This window comes from Pipra filicauda, unplaced genomic scaffold, assembly GCF_003945595.2.
Source record: "Pipra filicauda isolate LSUMZ 115617 unplaced genomic scaffold, ASM394559v2 scaffold315_size853536_pilon, whole genome shotgun sequence".
NCBI classification, from domain to species: Eukaryota; Metazoa; Chordata; class Aves; order Passeriformes; family Pipridae; genus Pipra; species Pipra filicauda.
The window spans coordinates 488,222-497,525 of record NW_024104438.1 but is presented as its reverse complement, the minus strand read 5'-3'; positions in this window follow the sequence as shown (position 1 = coordinate 497,525).

Sequence of the window (9,304 nt, the reverse complement as noted above, 5' to 3'; positions counted from 1 at the left end):
TTCTCCCTTCATTTTCCCCATCACAAAGCCTCACAAAAAACACATAGTTATTTTGGTCAAAGCACATTTCTTACTTGCTAACACTTTACATGTTTCATGAGATTTATTTTCCCAGTGAATAATTACCCTTTCATGCAAAGCCTCTACCCCTTGAACCTGTTTTGGGAGCCTGTAGGGGAAAAAGGAACCACAGAAAATTCACATTATCCACCCTTCAGTCCCAAACTTGCACCGTGAGAGTGTGGCACAGCAGAGGTTAGCCCTGGGATGATGGTGTAGCCATAGTGGAAGGGGTTCCTACACCTACACACAGTTTTTAGCTGAGCACAGACCCCTGCACGGCTGCTGGATGTGGCAGCAGCATCCTCTGCAGCTGCACCGAGCTGCTGCTCTCTGCAGAGCTGGCACACGTGTGTGCACGTGGGTTTGGAAAGTTTACAAAATTATGAAGTTTCCCCCCCTTTACTGTCATTTGTTTATCACCACAAACCAAGGAGGGCTGTTTGCACAGCAGCAGCTGCATGACTGTGGCTGTGACACACTCGAGGTGTAGTCTGGGGACAGGACCCCAACCCAGAAGCTTTGTCTGCTTTGCCAGCAGTTTCAGTAGGTCCTAGAAAAGATTCTACCCAAACTTGTCTGCTTTTATGAGCTAAATGGGCAACAAAACTGGATTTATTCCCTGGTGGTTTTGCCCCTGTCCTCTGCTCTGGGGCAGGGGGGACTCTGTCTGTGTAATACCTGGAAGCTGTGGCCTGTGGAAGCCCCCAACCCACCCACAATGCTCTGGCTTTCCTTGGCTCCAACTAGGCAGATTAAAGAGGCAGTTTCAGCTCTAGCCCAGCCTGGCTCTGCTTTAAGCTGTGAACAGGTCACTCACCCCACTGTCTGACCCTGTGGCAGTAATTCAGATTAACTTCTGAAAAATTAGGGGTTAAGGTGCTGTTGAAAACCAGTTTTGACTCAAATGGAACAAGTGATGTAAAGACAAGCCTTGGTGGAACCCCAGACCTGCTGGGATCCCCTGAAGAGTATAAAAAAAGCCCACAAGGGACAAAAAGGTATTAAACACATAATTTAACCCTAGGAGCCTGCTCTCCATGCAGAGCATCTGCTTATCTCTGGGTATACCTCATGGGACTGCAGGCACTGATAGACCTTTCCTGCTGCTGCAGAGGATCCTGCTGGCTTTGGAATGTGCCCTGCAGTCACACAGAGGTGCCACAGCAGGTCCTTACTCCATTTGAGCAGACATGGAGAGTCTCCATCTCCTCCAAAGCAAAGGTGAGTGGCTACAAGGAGATATCTGATCATGGCTGCATGGGGTAAAGACCTAACAGCTACTCTGAACCTAAACATCCCACGTGGGCTCAAATCAAATGCAGAAGGAATTTGCTCCTGTTTTTCCCCTGTTTAGGCTTTTATTTGAGCATGTTGCTCAGAAAAAGCTCAGACTTTGATTTCCTGTACATGTGCACTGCATTTTCACATAAACATTCAGTAGAGATTGGAACTTTTTGAGGGGTTCTGCCTCTGAAGCCCTGAAGACTATCAAGGTTCATTTCAACCTCCTTGGGCAGGGCCAGGTGGGCAGATTCCTCTTTCAGTCCTGCCTCCTCAAACCCATCATCAGCATTTTGACCTAAGTCACTCTCCAGTGTAAAACTTTGACTTTAGACTCAAAGCTTGGCCATTGTTCTCCTTTTTCTGCTCTTTCCCCCTCTTTTTTCCCTCTTTCCCATCTCTAACTTTTATCCCCTTCCACCACTGGGTGCTTTCCACCTTCCTCAAAACCAGTTTTCTTGCTTGTTGAGCATGCCTGTCACTTGAGATTGTCCTTCAGGAGTGAGAAAGCCCCGGGGACAGAGTTATACAGTAATGTAAGCACAGTGGACTATATCCTGGCTGATAATGGTTTATTATGTATGGGCACGATGGAAGAAATGAGGTTTAGGAGGAGGAATAAAGAAGAGCATCAGGGCTCAGAGGCACAATGAGGAGAGCTGGTTTGAGAGCTATAACCCTGGGTAGCTCATTTGGGATGTGGGACAGATTCTGGCCTGTGTTGATTTTTCTCTGTTTCAGAGAGTCCCAGCAAAATTCTGTGATGTGCCAGCTCTCAGCATGAAGGGAGTTGCTTGATTTATTCCTCACAGCAGCCTCAGGAAGCGATCAGATATACATCAGCCATGCTCAGAAGGGTCATGAATAACTCAGCAGGGAGTTAGTTTACTCTTAGGAGTGGTGAAATGACTGAAGTTGTATCCTGCACAGGGAATTATTATGGGTTCACTCATTTTCCTGAAACACAAAACACAACAGAAACAATTTCCAGTTCTGACAGTTATCTATCATTAGGATGACTGTTGAATTTGGCAAAGCTAACACAAGAGTGTCATTAAGAATTAAGCCTTCTACAGCAAGGGGGCAATCAAAATTCCCTCATTCCTCCAGCTGCTCTCAGCAGCTTCACCAGTGGATGAGAGTCACAGGTACTTGGAAAGAGAACAGAAAGACATGAGGTTATTTGGAATAGTGCAGGCTAGAAGATATATGGGGGGAAAATATCTGCCTTAAAAACCCTTGCATTATCCTTGCTCTCCATTAGCAGTAATGCTACAAAGATGCCTGCTTGTCTATGTTTGCCTGAGCAAATGGCATCAGAATATCTGTAAAACATCGTTAAAAAAAAGAAAAAGAAAAATATAAATGCTTATTTGCCTTAACATCACACCCACCAATGAACAAGAAAGCTTTACCACAACAGCAGTGGTATGCCTTTCCTCACTTCCTTCATGCTTGATCATTGATGATCTTAACCCAGTGATTTGCCAGAGCTAACACAGAGCAGTAAAATCATAACGAAAGATGATGCAGCTGTAAAAAGAGTGTTGGATAGTGGGTAAGACCACACAGGGGAGGGAGAGATGGACACCAGCGTGTTTTCTCTGCCCCCTTTCCTTCACCAGCTGGTGCTTCTCGCTGTTTTGAGCACGGAGTGGGAAGATGAAAGGCAAGCAGTGCACTGGTGTTCATACCCCGTGCCCGGTGAGCCCCCCTGTTTGCCCTGCACCGCAGGCAGAGGGCTGGCTCTGCTCAGGCTGGGTGACACCACACCTTCACCACAGGCACAGCGCTGGGGTCGGCACCCAGCACCCCTGCACCTGTGTGGTTTGATTGCTGCATTTGTTGAGCTGGAAAAAAAAAATAGAGAAGAATAAAAAGAATAAACAAACCAGAAGGCAGTCAGCGAAGCAGCTGGCATCACCTTCTCCATCTGATTTGAGAGGGACTTTTCTTAAAGCAAAGCCCTTCCATAAAATCCTCTCATTTTAAGGGCACTTCTGAGGAAATGAATCTGTCTTCTTGCTTAGGCTGTGAGTACAGGGGCCCTCAGAGAGTGACACAGAATAACTTAGCAGGGAAGAGACTAATCCTGGGAGTTTACGAAAAATACCGTAGATTTGTAAGTGCTTGAACAGACACAAATGTCAGCAATGCCAGCTGCTGACCATTCACAGAAGCACCCAAAATCCAGACTTTATACAAATCTGATGTTGTTTTGCAGGATACAACTCTGCTATCATGGTGTTGGTTTCACATCAGCTTCCCAGGTATTCTCCTCACCCTGAGTATGACAGCGTGGAGCAGGGAAGGAGCTCATGTGTGAAGGAATTGCTGATGGACACTCAAGTTTGAGCACTACACGCAATACACGTGCCTTACCAAGGGGCCCTGAGGTCTCTGCATCATGGGCACCACTGACAGGAGCTACTGGGCAAAGGAACCTGTGTGCACACACAGGTGTCACTGAAGGCAAGCCCAGGTGCTGCCTGAGAGGAACCCACATGAGCTGAATGCATCCGGCCTGGTCTCCTCAGCTGGACTCGTGTGAAACTGCAGCATCAAAACTTCTATTGACACAAAGAAGTGGGCAAAAGAGCCAAACCTGGCAAGCTGCTGAGAAATTTCACATTTCAGTTGTCACACACCACTTTGCCCAAGTGACTCATTTGTCCAAACAGAGATGCAACAAATTTTCTGGTGTCGCAGCAACACTGGGAGTGCAAAGCAAGAGAGAGAGCATTACTGGGTGAAGCTGAGCGAGGCAGAGTGATTTGCTTTATGTTTCTTTATGTTTCTTTATGTTTGCTTTATGTTTGCTTTATGCTCCAGAGGGCTGGAGCACCTCTGCTATGGGGACAGGCTGAGAGAGCTGGGGTTATTCAGCCTAGAAAAGGGCAGGCTTCAAGGAGACTTTCTAGCACCTTTCATCACCTAAAGGGGCTATAAGAGAGCTGGAAAATGACTTTTTACAAGGGCATGGAGTTATAGGGCAGCGGGGAATGGCTTCACACTGAAAGAGGGTGGATTTAGATTAAATCTTAGGAAGAAATTCTTTACTGTGAGGGTGGTGAGGAACTCGACCAGGTTGCCCAGAGAAGCTGTGGATACCTCATGCCTGGAAGTGTTCAAGGCCAGGTTGTATGGGGTTTGGAGCAGCCTGGTCTAGTGGAAAGTGTCCCTGCCAATGGCAGTGGGGCTGGAACTAGATGGTCTTTAAAGTCCCTTCCAACCCACATCTATGATTTCAAAAAGGCAGAAGAAGGGGTAGGAAAGAACCCAGCTTATGCTGAAAGCCCCCCCCCCCCGGTTTCTCCCATCCTGCTCTTGAGGCACAGACTTCATTTGCACATGAATTCAAATTAGTGTAAGGATACAGACTTCAGAGTTTTGATTAACACTCTGAGGAGAACCTGTATGTTTGCCACTGACATGTCACTGCCATAGAAATCATAATTTCTGCTGACTACAAAAGGTTTTGCCACTGTGGCTCAGAAATAGCGTCAAGAGAAACTGATGTAATGCAGTGCTAAAAGAAACATTTTGATGGAAAAAGCCTAGCTGTGAGCAAGAGGTATCAAAGTCAATATATTTCTCACACATCATGATATTATCAATAACTGTGGTCCAACCTGTGGAACTTGAATTTATAATGCAGGTGGTTTGGAAACATTTAGCACTGAGCTTTGGGAAAAACAACTTCATTTCAGCTGTTAGGTTAGTGCTCAGAACATTACTGGGAACAGTTTCATTGTTAATTCTAAGAAATCCTACTTCACTTTAAAGGTTTCTTTCAAATCTCTCCTCTCTCCTACACAAAAGCATTTTCAGTTTTGTTTTATTTTTCAGAGAGAAAAAAAATAAATGTACCACTTCTTTCACAATTTCCTAACTGAGAATCTGGTTTTATTTCAAAGTTTCGTATCTCAGGTAGAGAAACAGCAAGGACCTGAACCTGTCAGTGCAAGAAGAAAAAGTCTGTGGTTTTTCCAGGTGTTGTTAAATATCAATTCCGCGATGAAGCCCAACTGTGAGACAAGTGGTACCCAGCACATTGTGCAAGGTGAGCTCCCACAGGTGTTCAGGACTTGTGGATATGTCAGTCATTTGTGGAAATTTTGACTTATGCCCACATTCACCCTTCCATGCTGGAGCAGGATTAACTGGCAGCACACACCCAGGAGCAAAGCTGGGCAGTCAGTTTGTTGTAGCTCTCTGAAATGAAAAGAGGATTTTCCTAAATTCAATAGGAATCAATGCCTAAACCTTTGCTTTGCTAGAAAAAAACCCCTGGTTGAAGTAGCACTTAATTGCTTTCACCTGTAAATTGAGCTCTAAAATGGAGATGAGGAACACTGTTGCTCTTTTTCCAAAGCTGTCCCACAGAAAGATTTATGGCACTGTACTTATTTATAGTTTCCTATTTATTTTTTTTTTTGTGACCTATTTTCACGACACCTGTTTCGATACCAGTTTAAGGATATAATCAAGAACTGCTACAGCTGGTTGGGGTTAAAAAGATACTGGGCTTAGCTGCTCACCCCCTCCCTCTGAAAAGAGAAGCAAGATGGGAAACAGCTACAGCTGGAGAGACACCAGCAGATCTGGCAGGGCTCTAACCTCCTCCCTGAGGTCGTTTCCACCAGTGGGTGTGAAGAAGAACCAGCAGCTATAACGTGTTAAGGTTAAAAAAGCTGCAGCTGGAAGGGCTTATCTGGCACCGCATTCATGGCAAGTTGTAAATCACAGGAGAAGCTTGTGGAAAGGCTGGAAAGAGAATCCAGATCTCCCAGTCCTCACCCTGGTGTTTTCATCTTGGTGTCCTGGCAGATAAACACAGCCATTAAAAACACTGTCAGCTTCCATGCTGTGGGATGGCAGTGCTGAAAAAAATCCTTTAATTTATTTAAACTGTCCTGGTTCTCTAATTCGCTCAAGCAGCCGTTTTACACCATGGTCTGACGCCACAGACACACGGTACATTTGAGATGCAGCTCAAGGTGTTGTATTTGGATGATGCACACTGATTTTGGTTGGATGTCTGTCAGTCTTTATAGAAACACACTTGGTCAAGTTGGGAGGGTGGATGTGACAAGGACATGGCTCATCAGCCAGCAGTGGGGTCAACTTGGCAGGCGCTGATGTTCCCCGTGTGCCTCTGAAACCACAGCCTGAGTTCAGGGCACAATAGGTGACTTCAAGTTCTCCCTTTCTTCACAAGATTTCAGATGAGAACTTTTCACTGTGGAAAGAACTTTTTGCTCACCTCACATGACTCAGAGACGTCCTGTTTCAATTGTGGCCTCTTTCAGGCAGACCCTGCACGAGGATCTCACTACAGATTTTTCACATACTGCAGCCTGTCATGAAACCGAAGTATAAAAAGTTATAAAAAGGGAAACAACTATAAAAAAGTGACACTATTTTGCAGATTAACACAGTCATGTCACTCTTCATAGGACAGTGAATGTCACAGCTCTGTTCAGTGATGAGAATCTGGGCTCCACTGTGTTCGTTGAACAAGCAATTCCAATGCTTCCAGGCATTTCCTGTTTTTCCTGCTCCCTCAGAAGAGTGGTCTCACCTCCCTCTAATGTCAACTGTCCTTTTGGGGAGTTTGAGCCAATCTGTTTGCCTGTGAGTGATAGCACAGGGACATAAGGATGTCCCAGGAATGGTAACCTCCAGGAGAAAGGAGGGAAGCTGGCAGCAGTAGCAGTTTGCTTCAGGGGCACAGCATGGACAGGAAAAACTGCCAGAATCCCCTTCTGCACCATTTGTAGCTGAAACAAGAGGCCTTGGAAGAAATAGTTACTTGATCCCAGGTGACCTGGTGAACCAGGGACAGAGACAGAATTGAAATGCAGGAGTCTTCATTCAAGCTCAGTTTCAAACAGCAGCTTTAACCTTGGTTTTGTGCTCTTCTACATGTACACAGTTCTACTTTGCCTTTTTGTCGTACAGCAGTTCTCTCACAAAGCCAAGCAGCACACGAGTTTACCAAACAAGGAGACAGATCAAATTTAGTGCTGTTGAGCCTTCACAGAGGAACCCTTGTACCTGCACAGGACACTGTTGGCTCCAAGGGTTCTCCAGGCACATCTGCAAGGCTTTTTGCTCAGATGTGACAAAGATCTGTGGCTCCATTTGTTTCTCCAGTCAGAATTGTAATGCTTTGGTAGCTTTAATGGGAGGAAGAGATGAACAGAATTAGCTTTCATTACAGACAGTGTGGATTCCTTTGTCTCTAAGAAGTGAAAAAAGATGTATTTAAGCAAAGGGTAAATAAAGTAATCAATCTCTCTGCCTAGTACTTTAAAATGTCTAGCACATAGATACCTGCTGGTACAAATGTGAAAGAATAGGAACAGGGAGATGAGGAAGCACATGAACAATAACCATTATTTATGACCTTAGAAAATTGGTTATCACTTACCTAAATTAGAGCTGTAAGTCACTTCTGCCAGATGAGAATCTGCTGTCTCATTTGCAGCATTTACATCATAGATTACTCGTTTTTTAATGGAAGTGTGGCAAGAACATTTCTTTTGGGACCTTATCTTTCATGTCACCAAGAAACTTTCTTTAGAGTTAATTCTGCACAGTTTGTGCAGCCACTTTCCAGTGGGTGAGCAAGGAGGGTGTGGAGTTCATGTACAGATTTGGGAATGATCACTGAACATACCAAAACCACTTCCTTGTTCTGCCAAATCATGCTTTTTTCATATTTTCAGGGATGTTAATCTCCTCCTCCTGACTTCCAAAAGTGCAAATCCTGTTTCAAAAGCAAGTAAATTTGCACTTATTGCCCTTCAGTTAGTATGTTCATGGTGTACAAGCAGAGTACTACCTTGTGGCCTTTTTGTCTGCTGGAAACTTTTCTTAGTCTAAGTTTTGTTATGGCCACATGGCCTATGGGACCATATGGAGCAAGGGTGCCCAACTAATAACTGTGAAAGACACTGGCCAAATTTGCACAGCCCTATGTGACAGAGTGGCATAAATATCAGAGAGACCTTACAATGTGTAGTTTGCAAAACTCGGTGTCCTGAGAGAGGAGAGAGTCAGTATTTGTCTTACATGTGAGACAAGCTGGAGTGTGGTCCAGCTTATCCCTATAGCAAAGAGCACTTGAAAACCTCCTCAGTAATACCACAGGACAATACAGGCAGCAGTTGGCAGCTTACAACAGCTCACAACTGTCACCAGCAGTCGGTGCAAGTAAATTATGATTGAACTCACTCTCTGCACAAGTGAATAATGAGAAAAGCAGTTATTAACTTGTGACTTTAGACTCCCTCGACAGACAAGCAAAAGCTAAGGAAAGCCAGGGAAAGTGTCCTTGGAAAGATCAGATCTTAGCAAGGAACAAGAGCCACTGAAGAAAGCAGAGGCATTTTCAGCCTCAAACAAAGACCAGGAGAGATTAGGAAAGGTGACCAGAACAAGAACCCCGTGTATACTTTGAACTTAAAACTGAATTCCCATGGACCTCGGGGCTCAGGTTCCCAGGACTCCCATCCAAAGAACTGTTAGTGGCACTTACATGTCCCTGCTAAGTTTTGTTTAGTTGTTAAGTTTGTCTCCTAGAGGATGGACTAAGTTACTTGACAGCTCAGATGCTGACTACTCAGATGTATAATTTAGCAGCAGCAGGGAAAATCTAAATCCAAAATTGCAATCAATCACAAAATACAAATTCTTTAAAAAAAATAAAAGAAGATAACATTATTTTCAGGGTTTTTCAACCTACTTCTTATAATCACTAAACTAAATCTAAGACAAATCAGAGAAAATTCAAGGTTTTGAGGAGCCTGGTCTCTACTCCATCCCACACCACAACGGCCCACAACAGAAAGTTTCAGTTGGGAAGATTTACTGAGTGCAGCAGCTCAGCACAGGTGCCTTTACAAACAGACTAACCCTGGGGAAAGCACGGCCACAGTGGTGCAAACCAACA